We start from the raw sequence: 14,521 nt of genomic DNA, 5'->3' as shown, positions 1-14,521 counted from the left end.
TGTGTCTCCAGATCACATGGAGACACATGGAGGTGGAGATGTGGCTTTTAAAAGCATCTCGTATTCAAAGTTCTAAAATCAATAGTAGGATAAGCCCAGAGGTGGTTTGTGTACCACTGTCCTCATTGATATCCTAGGGATAAATGTCAAGAATAGACGTGGAAATTATCTATTCCAGGAGTCGTAGCCATAAATATTCTCAGGGCTATTTGTATTGGGGAATGTGCTGCAACACTGCTCCTGAGCTCTTTTCTCAGATGGACACAAGCCAGGATGGCATCTCAGAAGCTTGTTCTATCAGACATAACAGTAAAGGAAACTTACACTGGTACTAGTGAAAGTTAATGTTCAAAACAAATAATGAAATGTGTTTGTTTTAGTGTTTATTAACACCTCCCTATGTAGTGAAGAAAATTGTATTTTCACCATATGCTTTTGAGAAGTCTATGTAATTTCCTTCCCATTTGTCTTTTTTTTTTTTTTTTGGTGGGGGGAGGTAATTAGGTTTATTTATTTATTTTTAGAGGAGGTACTGGGGATTGATCCCAGGACCTCATGCATGCTGAGCATGTGCTCTACCACTTAAGCTGTCCCCTCCCCTCTCCCATTTGTCTTGGAATGGTATGAGGTCAGCCCTCCTCCTACTCAACACCTTTGATGAAATACCTGGAGACAAAAGAAAGGATGTAGGGGCAGATTAGTATGTAATGCCGTGTAGTTAAGTAGTTCTTCACTATTCGCTTCATCTTTACTTGGGTCTAGAACCTGAGAGGAAGCTACAAAGGTATCTTCTCTGAGATTGGCATTACCTGCTGAAAGAGAACTGAGGATGCTAGCATGGTCAAGGTGTGGCATTTCTTGTGGAGAATGCTTCCCTTCTTATTTTTTGAAATTATGTCTCCTTGTATTAGATATATATATATATGTAGAGAGAGAGCACCCTCCTTTATAAATATTATGTACTATTTATATTCATTGTAATGGTGCATTAGGTTTATAGATGCTTAAATAAACAACTCACATTTTAATGGAGAGTGATGATTGTGAGGGAATGTTTCCCCCAATCTATCTTTTTTTAAATAAAGGACACAAAAGAATTTCATTCTCAAAAATTTATTAAAATAGTTATTTACACAGAGTTCTGTTTGAGTAGATTAATTCCTCTTGCACTATGACAGGTAATAATACTGTGAAGAAACATAAACACAGTTGCATATGATGGTGCACATCTCTGTGAAAGGCAGTGTCCTGTGTCCCGCAGGGTATTCAGGGACAGTCTCTGCCTTCATGACTTTTGACTCTTATAATGGGGAAGACATAAATACACAAACAAAGCTCAAAGCAGAGGGAGGTAAATGACATAGAGAGTTATAGACAAAGAACTTTGATAGTTCAAAGGAAGATGAACCTAAATTTCAGATCTTAACCCGCAGAAACTAATTTCGAGTTTGCAGTATGGCCCCAGAATTTGTAAGAGGCATTTCAGAGCATCTTATGCAGGTAGTCTCCAGACTACACTTTGAGAAATACTGATCTAGTGGTCTTTTAAACAACAGAGTTCTGCTTTCGTTTGGGTAGCTTTTTATTATTCAGTTTAAGAACTCTATCTTGTAAGCAAGATTTAATATTATCTAGAACATAGCACTTATGCACTATGAAAGAAAAAGTTCTTTGCCATACCTTCTTAAATTACTACAATGTCCACAATCCCTTATCTGCAACCTTTTTGGCTAGGTGTGTTTCAGATTTCAGAATTTTTCTTAGAAAGGTGATAAACAGTCCAACTCTAACACAATTTTAACTTACATTCTTCCGTCAGAATCAAAACTCTTCAGGATTTATAATCTCTCTAATTTTCCCAATATGACCCTACACTACAAAATCTTCCAGCGTTTCTTCTGAGCTCTTTCATGTTTTTCTGAAATAATCTACAAATTTAGGTCTAGATTATCAAATTTTATTTATATTTTGCTTCTATTTTCATTGGCTGCAAACCTTAACTTTCACTTATACGGCCTTAGTATCAACAATTTTTTTGGATATAATGATGTATTTTTTACTCCCTATTACTTCTTTTATTCCATATATTCCTCTTCTCAGGTTATATTTTATTCTGTCTGGAATACACTCTTGCTTAAACCTTTATTAAAGGCTTTATGATGATGAGTTTTATGGAAAACATTTCTTCTGCCATTACTCTTAAATACTGATTTAGAATAATGGAGAACACTAGGTCAGAATTTCCCACAGAAACTTAAAGATGTTACTCTTTCAAACTCTTGTGTCCTGTGTTTCAGATGAGAAGTTTGAAGTCAGTCTGGCTCTTTCTCTGTTACACTTTTTTATTCTCTCTGGGTAATTTAGTATATTCGTTTTGTGTTTGAAGTTTTACTAGGACTTTTATAGATATTTTAAAAATTATTTTTCTTCCTCACCATCTGGTAGACAGACCTTTCTAACCTGAATGCTCAAGGCTTTTTCCAACACAAAGTATTTTCTATTCTTTAATTTTTTTCTTCGCTCAATTCTTCCTGAAACTGAGACTTTACAGACCCAGGAAAAGACCTCTGTGTCTTTTCTCTTTTTTCTAACACTTTCTTCTTTTTTCTTTTGCATATTCTGCAAGAATAAAGTAGTAGATATTCCTGCTCACTAATTCTGTCTTCAGTAGGGTCCATTCTGCTATTCAGCCCTCCACTGAGTTTAGTTTTATGTTTCAGGAATTGTATTTTGAATTTCCAAAATTCCTAAGTGCTTATTATTCACAGCAAATTTTTTCCCTTGTTAAAATATCCTGTCAAGTCTCTTTCATGTTACCGGCTATATTCTTCTGTTCCCTGTATTGACTCAACTTCTGTGAGAATTAGTTCTGTTTATTGAGTTTAATTAATTTTTCCATTAGCAACTCTTTCTTTAACTCTATTTTTGAGCTTGGGCATATTTCAGGGTTCTTATAACATTTCCTTTTTTCTCATATGAAGTTGAGAATTGTTCATTTCTGTTGAGTTTTTGCCATCAGTCCATTCTCTCTGTTTTGTATCTTCCAGAAATCCCTTAGGGTTTTTGAATTATGGTGGCACACCTTCAGGCCTGCAATACACAGGTGTAAGTTTATGGTTGTATGTGTCTCTTGCTATTAATAAAGGGTTATGTTATTTCCCATTTGGTTATTGCTTCTTGCACATATATGGCTTGAAATCCCACAAGGAGGAGAGGTGAGCATTGGGACAGGATTGTTGGATACTTGGAAGTAATATTAGCATATAAAACCCCACTTTCCCCAAACCAGTACTAACTGATATCCAGTGTCTGCTCATGTAGGTATCTTCATAAGAACTGGTATTTAGGCCAAAGTACCATGTAAGGACGTTTTTGGTGCCCTTGTGACAGCTGACATTGTAACTTGAGTTAATATTAGATTTTCAGGAAAAGAGGTCCTTTTAGAGTCAGAAAATGTTCATCTCAAGACAGACAGAGCTTCAATATACAGGGTTTTAGGTCCTGATACTGGGGTAATTTGTTGTTGTTACTAGAGCTTGTGTTCCCCTTCATTGTATTACTTAGTCATGACCGTGGGCCAGTCACATTTTAAACTGTAAAAGGCTTTTGAGTCCTGAGGACTAGAGAACACTAGAGGGAAACATTTGGAATTCAAATTCTTATTGCTTGGCATGGGTGGGTAGCACTAGAATGGAGGTTCCAAATCTAGTTTCTCTTTATGCTGTTTTGAAGAAGATACAAGAAAAGGGAAATCACTGTGGAATTCAGCTTTGGATTCATGTGGCTTGTACTTAGGTCCTGGAAATCACTACCCTGGCCCTCACCATCATGGTCTCCACTAGCACATTGCCTCAAAGTGCTTCTAACTTGTTCATTTCATAAGCTCAAATGATAGCTGTGAGCTAAGTTTGTGGGTTCAGCTGTGGTGGGATGGGATTAGGGGTTAGCATGAAAGGTGATTTTGTTTCAAACAGACATTTAAAGAGAAATGAAAACCCTTATTAGTCAAGTTGATATAGAGAAAGAAATTCAGTGAGATTATTAAAAATCTAAGAGCTAAAAAGGAAATTTAAAAGCTTGTACCCAAACACTGCCTCCAAGAATCATGTTTGCTTCAAAACTCAAAAAGGAATGTGATCATCTCATAAAACTGGGTGTTGGTCTTGTATTCAGAACAGGAAGAATATGAAACATGTTTTCTATTTTTTCTGTCTCCTGCTTCTTTGCCTACCCACCTTTCCCTAAGAAAACATTAAGTCTCTGTTATGTTCTTTGACTGCCAACAGCAATGCAGTCTGGATCATACCATGCGCTGGGATCTAGAGACATGACTTTGCTTGGGAATGAACTGCTGTCACAACTGGTATTCACATGTAGTTTGTGAATGTAGGCTGATTCATTGATGTTCTTGTATGTCCTACTGACCCTACAAATTTCAGAAAACCAGAGCGTTGAGGCCAGTGGGTCTAAATTAATCTAATTTTAGAGGGCTTTGTGGGAGCTCCACCCGTCCCAGTGGAAGATGTTCCAGGCCACCACTGTGAAAAAAAGGAATTGAGATGCCATGTGAGTGCAGCAATTCCAACTGGCCAAGAGTGAACAAAATAAGAAACAAGGATGGTGAGAATAATGGACTATAATATCTTTCAGACTTTAATTTCAACAAAAGGAGCAGGGATTTGTTTTAGGACTTCAGTTTCTCTATAGCAAATTAAATGGGAGAAAATTCACATTTTACAGATTGGGGGTATTCTTTGTTGTTTTACATAGACTTGAGGTATAAACTCTGGTGAGCCAGTCTGAACGTCGTGATTATGCATAAAGGATGGAAAATAGAATAGAAGGTGAATTTCTTGCTTTGAGTGACAGAATGCGAAGAGGCAGTTACCTTAAGACACATCTTGCTAACATATGCTCAAAACAAGTCAAGATAAAGCGCAGATGCTCACAGACATAGTTCAAAGCTATGGTGCCTTGATGCTGAGATGCTGAGTGTAGTTCTCGGGGAAAAAGCTTGGTGGTGCCACTCTCAGTACTCAGAGTACACGCTGCCTCTGCCTCTATCAGGGATCCCTGCAAGACAAACACTGACACTCTTTTCATTTTTTGCTTTTTTTTTTTTTTTGGCAAAGTCCTCAGATTTTTTTCTGTAAGGGAAGACGGGAATTAATATAGGTCTTTCGTAAAAGTGAAACGGCATAAAGCAAACTTTTGAAGTGGGGGATATCTTTAACAATAAAGGAAAGAAAACAGGAAATAAAGGAAACTGATAACAAGTGTGGATGTAGACCGTTCAGATTTCAATACTCTATGACAGAGGTCTAGAAACTTTTTCTGTAAAGAGACAGACAGAAAACATCCCTTACTTTGTGGGCCATAGGTTTTGCCATTGTCACAGTGACTCAGTTCTGCCACCGTAGTGTGAAAGGAGCCACAGATAACACATAAGCCAACATGTGGGGCTGTATTCCAGCAAAAGTTTATTTACAAAAACAAGTGGTAGGTGGGTTTGGTCTGCTAGTGATAGTTTGCTGATCCCTGCGTTACGTTATGCTAGGAGGCGACAGTAGTGAAGTTAAGATTGTAGAACATTGCTAAGCTAAGGCTGTCTGGTACTGCTTTGGGGGGAAACATTTCAGGATCACCAGTAACCATTACCATTACCATTACCATTAACTGTCCCGATTATTATTCTTTTTTACTGCTATCCTAACACTTAAGACATGCTCTACTTGTCTGTTTCCTTGAAGTGCCTGTAGATACCTTTAATGTCTATGTCCGTGTGCCTGGTTTCGTGCTTGCCCTATAGCAGAGATTCAGTAAGTGTTCTTCGGATAAATGAAGGAATCCTGGAATGTATTATGGATGCACAAAGAACTTTATCATTTAGACTAGAGATACAACTATTAGATGTGGTGTCTATAACCTAGAAAACAATGCAAAGATGTATAAATAAAAAGTTAATAAGCTCTCCCATCCCATCCATCCCCACCACACTTGGCTCCCCAAGGTAACCCCTGTTCATGTCTGGTTGTATCTCTCCATGCTCTTCTTCATATTCATACAACTTTATACAAACACAGAGACACATTATGTAGTTTTTCATATTGTTTGTTATTATTCACATTGTCTTACTTTCCATTTCTCTGCAACTTGTAAGCTAGTACAGGGATAAAAAGCACAGATTATGGAGTCAAACTGATTAGGCTTAAATTCTGACTCCTTGCTAACTAGCTCTGATATCTTTGGAAAATTATGTAACTACCTTTGTGCTCAATTTTCTTATCTATAAAATGAAGTAGGAGAAATAATAGTTCTCATTATATAAGATGATAAAATGTACACCACAGAGCTGGCAAATACATAGTGAACATTCTAAAAGTTCTAGCTACTATACTTACCATCAATAAATAGGGATTGAACCCACTTTTATTTTTTTTAACATTTTTTATTGATTTGTAATCATTTTACAATGTTGTGTCAAATTCCAGTGTTCAGCACAGTTTTTCAGTTATTCATGAACCCACTTTTAAATATAGCTATATAATATTCCACAGGACAGAAGTACCAACATTCATTTGATCATTCCTAATAAAGGCCATTGGTTGTTTCCAGTCTTGTGAGTGCTATAAATATTGCTACAATGAACATTTTGGGACTTAAATATTTGTGCTTTTACTTCCATGGGATAGATTATTCAAAGAGGGATTGTTAAGTCAATTTACTTGAATAGATCTAGACCTGGCGGAGGAAGTAGGTGTATCAGTCTCCATGGAACTGAGTCTCAGAGATTAACTACTGCAATCCTAGCCTGTTTGAGGAACTTGGATGGAGACCAGACAGCCATTCTCCATAGCCAGAGGTCACATGAGCTGCCATAAGTCGTATGTCCATCTTACTTTTGGTTAGGAGTTTAGATCGGTTCTTTTGATCTGGGGTTCAAGCACCTAGTGACTAGAACTTTGTCTTTTCTCTGAAAAAGCGTGAAAAGTCCTCTGAAAAGAAGTTCTGAAAACTTCTTTTATTTTTATAACCATGTAGGTGACAGTGTCAAAGAAATACCCATTAATGAAATCACACTGGAGCCATCAGTTTCTTCAGCTTAGAAGGGTGGCTGTATAAAATAAAAAACGCAGAAAGAAATAATAGGTCAATCCTCTACAAATTGGGCATCCCGTGTTCTTTCATATCTAATGCCTTAGGTGACTCAGTTCTTAACTGATCTTCCACTTGGAAATCTATTGGTAATTCCAACAACCCTGCATGAAAATGTCTGCTGCCCAGTACAAGATCTAGGTCCCATGTTTCTTCAGCGGAATAGGCTGTCTCCTTTCTAAACTGGGTTCTTCTCGTTCCTTATTTTTCATTTCCGCTTTCTGTTGCATTTAGACCTCAGACCCTTGGATAGGTTCACAGTACCACCCCTGAGATATAGAAATAGATTACTTTAAAATTGCCATTTCCTGATTTCCCAAGCACTGAGCACTTCCAAATTTCCTAAAACAGAATATGTAATATTCCTTGACATGTTCTTGCTTATCACTGATCATCCTTTCTAAAAAAATTTTTTTTTTATATTTTTTGCTCCCCTTCTGTGGGAAAAAAGGGTCTGGCTTCCCTCTGCTACTTTCTAGTGGAAATGAATGCCAGTGTGCCTCCCAAAATAAACAGGCCTCAGGCATCCATGAACACAGAAAAGCACTCAACCATACAGAGTTATTTGAATCTGTACTCAGCAGCCTTTTTTTTTTTTTTTTTTGTCAGTGTGAAAACAAAACAAAATGAAGAGGCCAAGTCCTTAGTCTTTATGAGTTACTCCCAGCAGCCTTTTGTCAGTCTGAAACTGGAGAACATGGGGCAACAGATATAAACAGTATGAGGGAAGAGGAACAATTCTAACAAACTGGTTTACTTTAGTATTTTCTGTCAGAGGTTTCAACAGCAACAATGAGGCTTTTGGAAACTTGGCAGAGCCCTAAAAATGGACTGATAATATTGCAGTTGTCTTAAAATAATTTCTGTGGGGGGTTGTTTTTTGTTTAAACTGCTTCTTATCCTGACCTCTTTTCTACTCTGACTCTCACTTCAGACTCTGACCACATTCTACATAAATGTATTTTTTGAAATATTTTTTTGAATCCATGAACTGTTTTTTGATCTGTCTTACTGATTTTGCACACTTTTTAATTCTTTTTTTTTTTTTTTCTGGTGGAGGGGCAGTTAGGTAATTAGATTTATTTATTTATTTTTTAATGGAGGTACTGAGGATTGAACCCAGGACCTCATGCATGCTAAGCACACGCTCAACCCCTGAGCTGTACACTCACCCCTATACCTGTATTTTTTTAACTAACTTATTTGCAATTCTAGTTTCTGGCCTTGGAAGTAGAAGAGAGAAAGGTTACAAGGCTGCTCAGGCTACTCCCACAACTCGAAGAGCACACCTTCTGAGAAAGACCGTTTCAGAAAGCTCCTTAGGTTAGGTCTCTTTCCCAGATGTCTTTGTCCCTGGCCAACTGTCCGAACTACAGATTGACGTGGTCGCTCTTTCGAAATACAGTCAAATGGGCTACGCCAAATTTTCTAACTTCCTGTGAAAAGACAAACTCTTACTTAAGCCAAATGATTCCTATCTTATCTTTTTCTAATTTCCTTGCTGTTCCAGGCCAAGATGTACAGACCTAAGATGGATGTAGCCTGTCACACACAGGAGTAAAATGTCCATATTAAAAGACACTGCCTTTCAAATGGAGTTTAAAATACCCTGTTGAAAACAAACAAAACAGAAGGATTAAAATAAAAGGAAGGGCAAAGTTATGGTAAGTAAAGACTAATAAAAATAAGGCATATGATAATATTTAGTTAAACCTACCAGAGTTAAGAAGTAAATAAGTAGGTTAAACTAAGAAGTGTTTATTGAGAAAAGGTAAAATCCTCCAAGAAAATATAAGAGTTATAAATCTTTATGCCTCAATAACATAAACCTAAAGGGAATACTGCTATAATGATAAAAGAAAATTAAAAATGCATGATGACAGTGGCAAACTGTATCATAACTCTATTGTCCTTGGCAAACCAAATACTCAGAATTTAATTAAGAATACAAAACTTTGCAAATTTAAGTATCCAATCAGTAAGAATGACTTAATAGATAAATTGTTAACTGTGTTCCCAATGAAAGGAAAATCACATTTTTTCTAAGAGCTTTGAATAATATGTAGCTTTGGACCAAATATTAGATCACAAATGAAATCTCAATAAATTCTAGAGAAATATACTAGATTATATTCTTTGATCATAATTAAATTTTAAACATTTAATTAATATTAAAAGGTAGCTATGTGTGTGTTTATCACACAACTAGAATAAAGAAAGTTTTAAAAGTGAATCTTGCTTTAGAGATTTTTAAAGTTAAAATTAGAAATAAATTAGAAATAAGTGATTATGAGAAGTCCATATACGGTCAATAAGAATGTAGCCAAAGATACAGACAGCAACACAGATTTCAGTGTGCAGGGTATTTTTTCAGGATGAATCCCTGTGGAAGGGAGAAGACAGGAAGACTGGGCAGAGAGAGGCCTGTCAGCAGTCTCCTGCATTAGACCCAAAGGGTTGGACCATTTTACCACTGCCTTGATTAATCACTGGATTTGGGGCAACCTGGGAAGGGTGTGCTCTTGGCTGAGGCAGCTCTCTGTAGCTGAGGGAAACCCTGAAAGAACTGAGAGCTGTAACAACAGATTCCCTTCCTTGAAAGGGAATCTGGACAGTGTCTCCATACCCACTATAACTTGATGAAAAAAAAAAAAAACACGGTGACTCAGAATCATCTCTGAAAGTTTGGCACAGTGGTCACTAATACGACGACTGTCATAGCAAACATAAACAAAGCAATAAAAGAAGAAAGTAAAACTGGTAAGAGGCTTACATATAAGTAAGGCAACACTATTATTTGCTGGCAATATGACTGCATATGGGTAAAATATAAGAAAATCAATAACAAAAAAGGATATTTGTTCTATAAGATAAGCAGAATACAAAATCAACAGACAAAACTTAGTAGCTTTTCTAAACATCCATACTCCTAGTTATCATCTGAAAAAAATTTAAGTCGATTCAAATATAAAAGTAAAAAATAAAGCTATAATAAATGTTTATAAATAAAATGTTTGAGTAACAGGGTAAACTGAACTAATATAGACCCCCCCCTCCCTCAACCACAAGCACATTAAACTGCTGGACAGAATATGAATAAAAAATTAAGCACTTACCAGAGCTCAAAACAAAGGGGAGAGCTCTGATGAAATGTGGTCTCTTGGGGCTGCACATTTGGAATTGAGCTCCCACCAGCCTAGAGGAAACAGAGCACAATGCAAATGCAGGCAGAACGACAGTTCCCACATGAATGGCATTCCCTGGAGGTGTGCAACAAAACAGCCTGATTGAGAAGGATAAATCCTGGAAAAAACCAGGTCTCTGGAAGGGCTGCCACTTCTAGAAAAGGAAAACTAAAAAAACCATGCCCACTGGTTCTGGGAAGCCAAAAAAGGATTTGACTCCATGAGCCTCAAGATAGAAATCAAACATGTCTCTGTAAGATGTCAAAGCCTCATGTCTGGACCATGCATAACATGGAATTAACATTTATATTACACATTTAATACAGCATTTCCCACACTGAAATATTAATGTAAAAACAGGTCTCAGTGAAAACTCGGGAATCACAGCTGAAGCAAACATTTGAACAAACAAAACCATAGACCACTTTTACAATTCTGTATTTATAAAACTCCCTACAGGGAAAAAAAGTCCTCTATGAAGATTTGCTCATTATCAGAAAATTTCAAGGCACATGAGGAAGTGATCAACTCTGAGACAGTTGCCAGATAATCAGAAGTATTATGACCCTGAAAATATAAAAAATAAAACAATCTGAACAATTCTTTGGAATAAATATTTATTTACTAATATTTACAGAATTAGACTGTTCTAAATGAATAGATACAATGGCAGATATTGTTGATTGTGTACCAAATAGCAATTTCTCCAAATTTCCTTCTTATTGCTCAATGTTACTTTTGTTTACATCATAAGCAGCCATATGTATCAGGGGATTCTGGGCTTCTCCTCAGCCTTAGACGGCAAATTATAATTGGTATTAATCAGTCATGGTAATTCCATTGCCTTTCTTTCTTCCTTCCTTCCTTTCTTTCTTTTTTCTTTCTTTCTTTCTTTCTTTCTTTCTTTCTTTCTTTCTTTCTTTCTTTCTTCCTTCCTTCCTTCCTTCCTTCCTTCCTTCCTTCCTTCCTTCCTTCCTCTCTTTCTTCCTTTCTTTCTTTCTTTCTTTCTTTCTTTCTTTCTTTCTTTCTTTCTTTCTTTCTTTCTTTCTTTCTTTCTTTCTTTCTTTCTTTCTTTCTTTCTTTCTTTCTTTCTTTCTCCTTCTTCCTTTTTTTTTTTTTTTACTGTGCATGTTTTTTATTTCTAAACGTTGGAAATCATCCTAACATTTATTTTTACCAAACAGAGAGGAAAGAGGAGCCTGGAAGGACCTAACACTTTTTTTTTAGTTGAAGTATAATCACTTGACTATACTTCAACTATATAATGTTGTGTCAATTTCTGGTTTACAGCATAATGTCCCAGTCATACATATACATACATATCCCATTGTCTTCCGATTTAAGAAGGGCATGTGGCTCAATTCTGATCAACAAGACACAAGGGAAAACCTGCTGCTTTTGACAGTCTTCATTGATCAAACAAAGGGATATTTGAAGGGGTATTCTCCTTTCTGCCACTGGACAATCTGCATGAGAATGAGGTGCTTAGAGCTGCTGTAGTCATTTTGTGACCATAAGGGAAAAGGCTGAGGACAAAAGCCAAATACTTAGGATGGAAAGCAGAAACACAGAAAGATCCTGGATCCTTGATGATATTACTGATCCACTGAATCTGACTACTATGGAGTTCCCAGTCTCTGCATTTTCTGTTATATGGGATGAACTTCTTACACTTTAAACAATTTACAATGGGCCTTTTTACTTACAGCCCAGATCAAATCAACTGATTGTACCAAGAAAAAGAAAAAGAAAGAAAGAGGAAAGGAAGGAAGGGAGGAAAGAGGAAGAAAGAAAAGAAGAAAACAAGCATGTTGGAAAAGAACCAAATAATTTTTCTAGAAGTGAAAAATGTAAATACTGAAGTTACAAACTTACTGAACAGGCTAAACAGCAGATGAGACACAGCTGAAGTGATAATTAGTGAAATAGATTGAAGATCTGAGAAATCATGCAAAGTGAAGTCTACAATAAGAGAAATACGAAAAAGAATGATAGAATGAAATGGTCTAATTCATATCTAATTTCTCCAAAATAAGAAAATAAAGAGAATGATGGATAAGAGGCAATATTTGCTTATTTAATAAGGAGGAATTTTCAATAATTGATGAAACACATCAATTCTCAAATGAGAGAAAAACAATAAATCCTGAGCAGGACAAGCAAAGTAACTCCTCAATGTACACATTACAGTGAAAGAGAAAAGAAAAGAGGAAAACCTGAGAAGTGATCACAGAATAAAGCAGGATTATCTATAATGAAAAACACAATGACCCCCTCTGCAACAACTATCTCCCTAAATCCGCATACCACTGGCCTACTTCCAGAACTCTTACCAGCATCCAGATTTTGTTCAAGTACTGGATGGAGATTTCTTGATCTAACATAGGGGGAGGGTTTTCACCAGTAAAAATCTAAATTTCTAGTGTGATGAGGCACTTGGTACCTGACTAATATTCCTAAGGTGAAAAAAAAATGAACGTGTAATTAGTTAGTTTTAGGCACTATTCAATAGACCTGTCAGGACTGAGAGAATGTGGCCCCTGAGAAAATGGAAACAAATGAAATGAGGTCCATAAACGCCTTGGATTTCTGGATGGACACGCTTTCTACATGGTGGTGCTGGGACAGGTAAACCAAGCAGAGCATAGTAATCCCAATGAAGTGAAGAGACAGGACCAGCATTCAGGGATCCGGAGGTGGTGGGAATTTGCCTGGAAGACTAATGTAGAGAACAAAGCTATGTAGAGAAGATCCAGAAATCTGTGTAGCAGATCCCTTGAATATGGAATAAATACGAGGCTATTCATTAACAGAGTTAGACTTTATAAGGCCAAAGGGAATTACTACCAGAGAAAGAACAACTAGCAGAGTGCTGTGACGTGCATCCTCCAAGGATGGCACAGGGGTGGGAGGTGTTTGAGTACTGATCAGTACTCTCTGAGTAGAGGGAACTTATTGAACACCTACAGCATATAGTAGAGACCTGTTAAAAGCCACAACTTAGGAGTATGTCTGATCTAGCACTAGGAGGAAAAAAGCCACTTTAGACTTTGCCAAACGAATCTTATAAAGAAGACTTGGAAAGATTAAGCTAATTTTCAAGTAAATTGTTTGCCTTCCAGAACAAAGCCCAATACTCTATAAAGGAGACAACAGAATTTAGATACTTAAGAAATATCAGCTAATATCTAGTATCCAATAAAAAATTTCTATATGTGAAGAAACAGGAAAATTTAACTTATAATGAGGAAAAATATCAATCAGTAAAAAATACCTAGAAAAATCAGAGATGGTGAATGAGCAGACGAAGATTTAAAGCAAGGTCAAAGTTTAAAAGGAAAATAAACACAATGAGGGAATAAATAAGAAGAAATTAAAAACAAAAGTGATTTGAAAAAACTGGAAATTCCAGAACTGAAACTATGAGAGCATGGTCCTGCTGACATCTTGATTTCAGACTTCTAGCCTCCAGAACTTTGAAACAATAAACGTTTAATTTTAACCAACCCAGTTTTGAGTACTTAGTTACAGCAGCTCTAGGAAACAGATACACCAGTCTTCTGGAAGACCAGGTCCAAGAGGTGACAGTCACTCCCGGGAAGCCAAGGCCTGAGTTACTGGGAGAGTAACTTAGGCTCAAAGTATCTCGAGGCCAAGGTGAGAGAGATGGGACAGCAGGATGGTGGGGGAGCAGACAGCTCTGCCAGGCTCCTCCACTCCCCTTAGTTCACAGCAGTTCCCTCCGGCCTGTCTGAAGGCAGGTGAGGGGGCTTCACCCAACTCTACCTTGCTTCTCTCCTCTCCCCTCCCTGCCTCCACTGTCACTACCCACTGCCACAGCCACCGGTGCCTATATTTTTAAACAAAATGTAACTAAAAGAGTATAAATAGCTCGGTATGGCTTTTATTCTGTGATGCTTATAAGGGTGTTTTTGGCATTCATGGAGTTACATGTCCATTCATTCAGCTGTCAAAACTGAAAGAGAAATATCATTCAAGAGAGTGTTCATGTCTGAAAAAATGCAACATAAGTCAAGTGAAAAATGGCTCAGACCTAAATGTTCTAAGCGTTCTGGGAAGCATGTGTACATTTTAAAACTGATTGCTGTTTTAATTCTCTGTGTATGATATTCAGGGCTTTAAAAATTTTTTACTGACTTCCTTGATGAAGAGTTTAGCAA

At 36.9% G+C, this 14,521-nt stretch overlaps 1 long non-coding RNA gene across 2 annotated transcripts in view; it reads left to right on the top strand.

Moving 5' to 3' along the window:
• LOC105067299 (uncharacterized) overlaps positions 1–14,521 on the top strand; it is a 38,461-nt gene that overhangs the window by 20,765 nt on the left and 3,175 nt on the right. For both annotated transcript variants that reach the window (XR_012506405.1, XR_835140.3), the window contains exon 2: positions 8,666–8,819. This is a non-coding gene — a long non-coding RNA (uncharacterized LOC105067299). The remainder of the gene's footprint in view (positions 1–8,665; positions 8,820–14,521) is intronic.

Source organism: Camelus bactrianus, chromosome 4 (assembly GCF_048773025.1).
Source record: "Camelus bactrianus isolate YW-2024 breed Bactrian camel chromosome 4, ASM4877302v1, whole genome shotgun sequence".
Taxonomy (NCBI): Eukaryota; Metazoa; Chordata; class Mammalia; order Artiodactyla; family Camelidae; genus Camelus; species Camelus bactrianus.
This window is presented reverse-complemented; position numbering and strand designations above follow the sequence as displayed.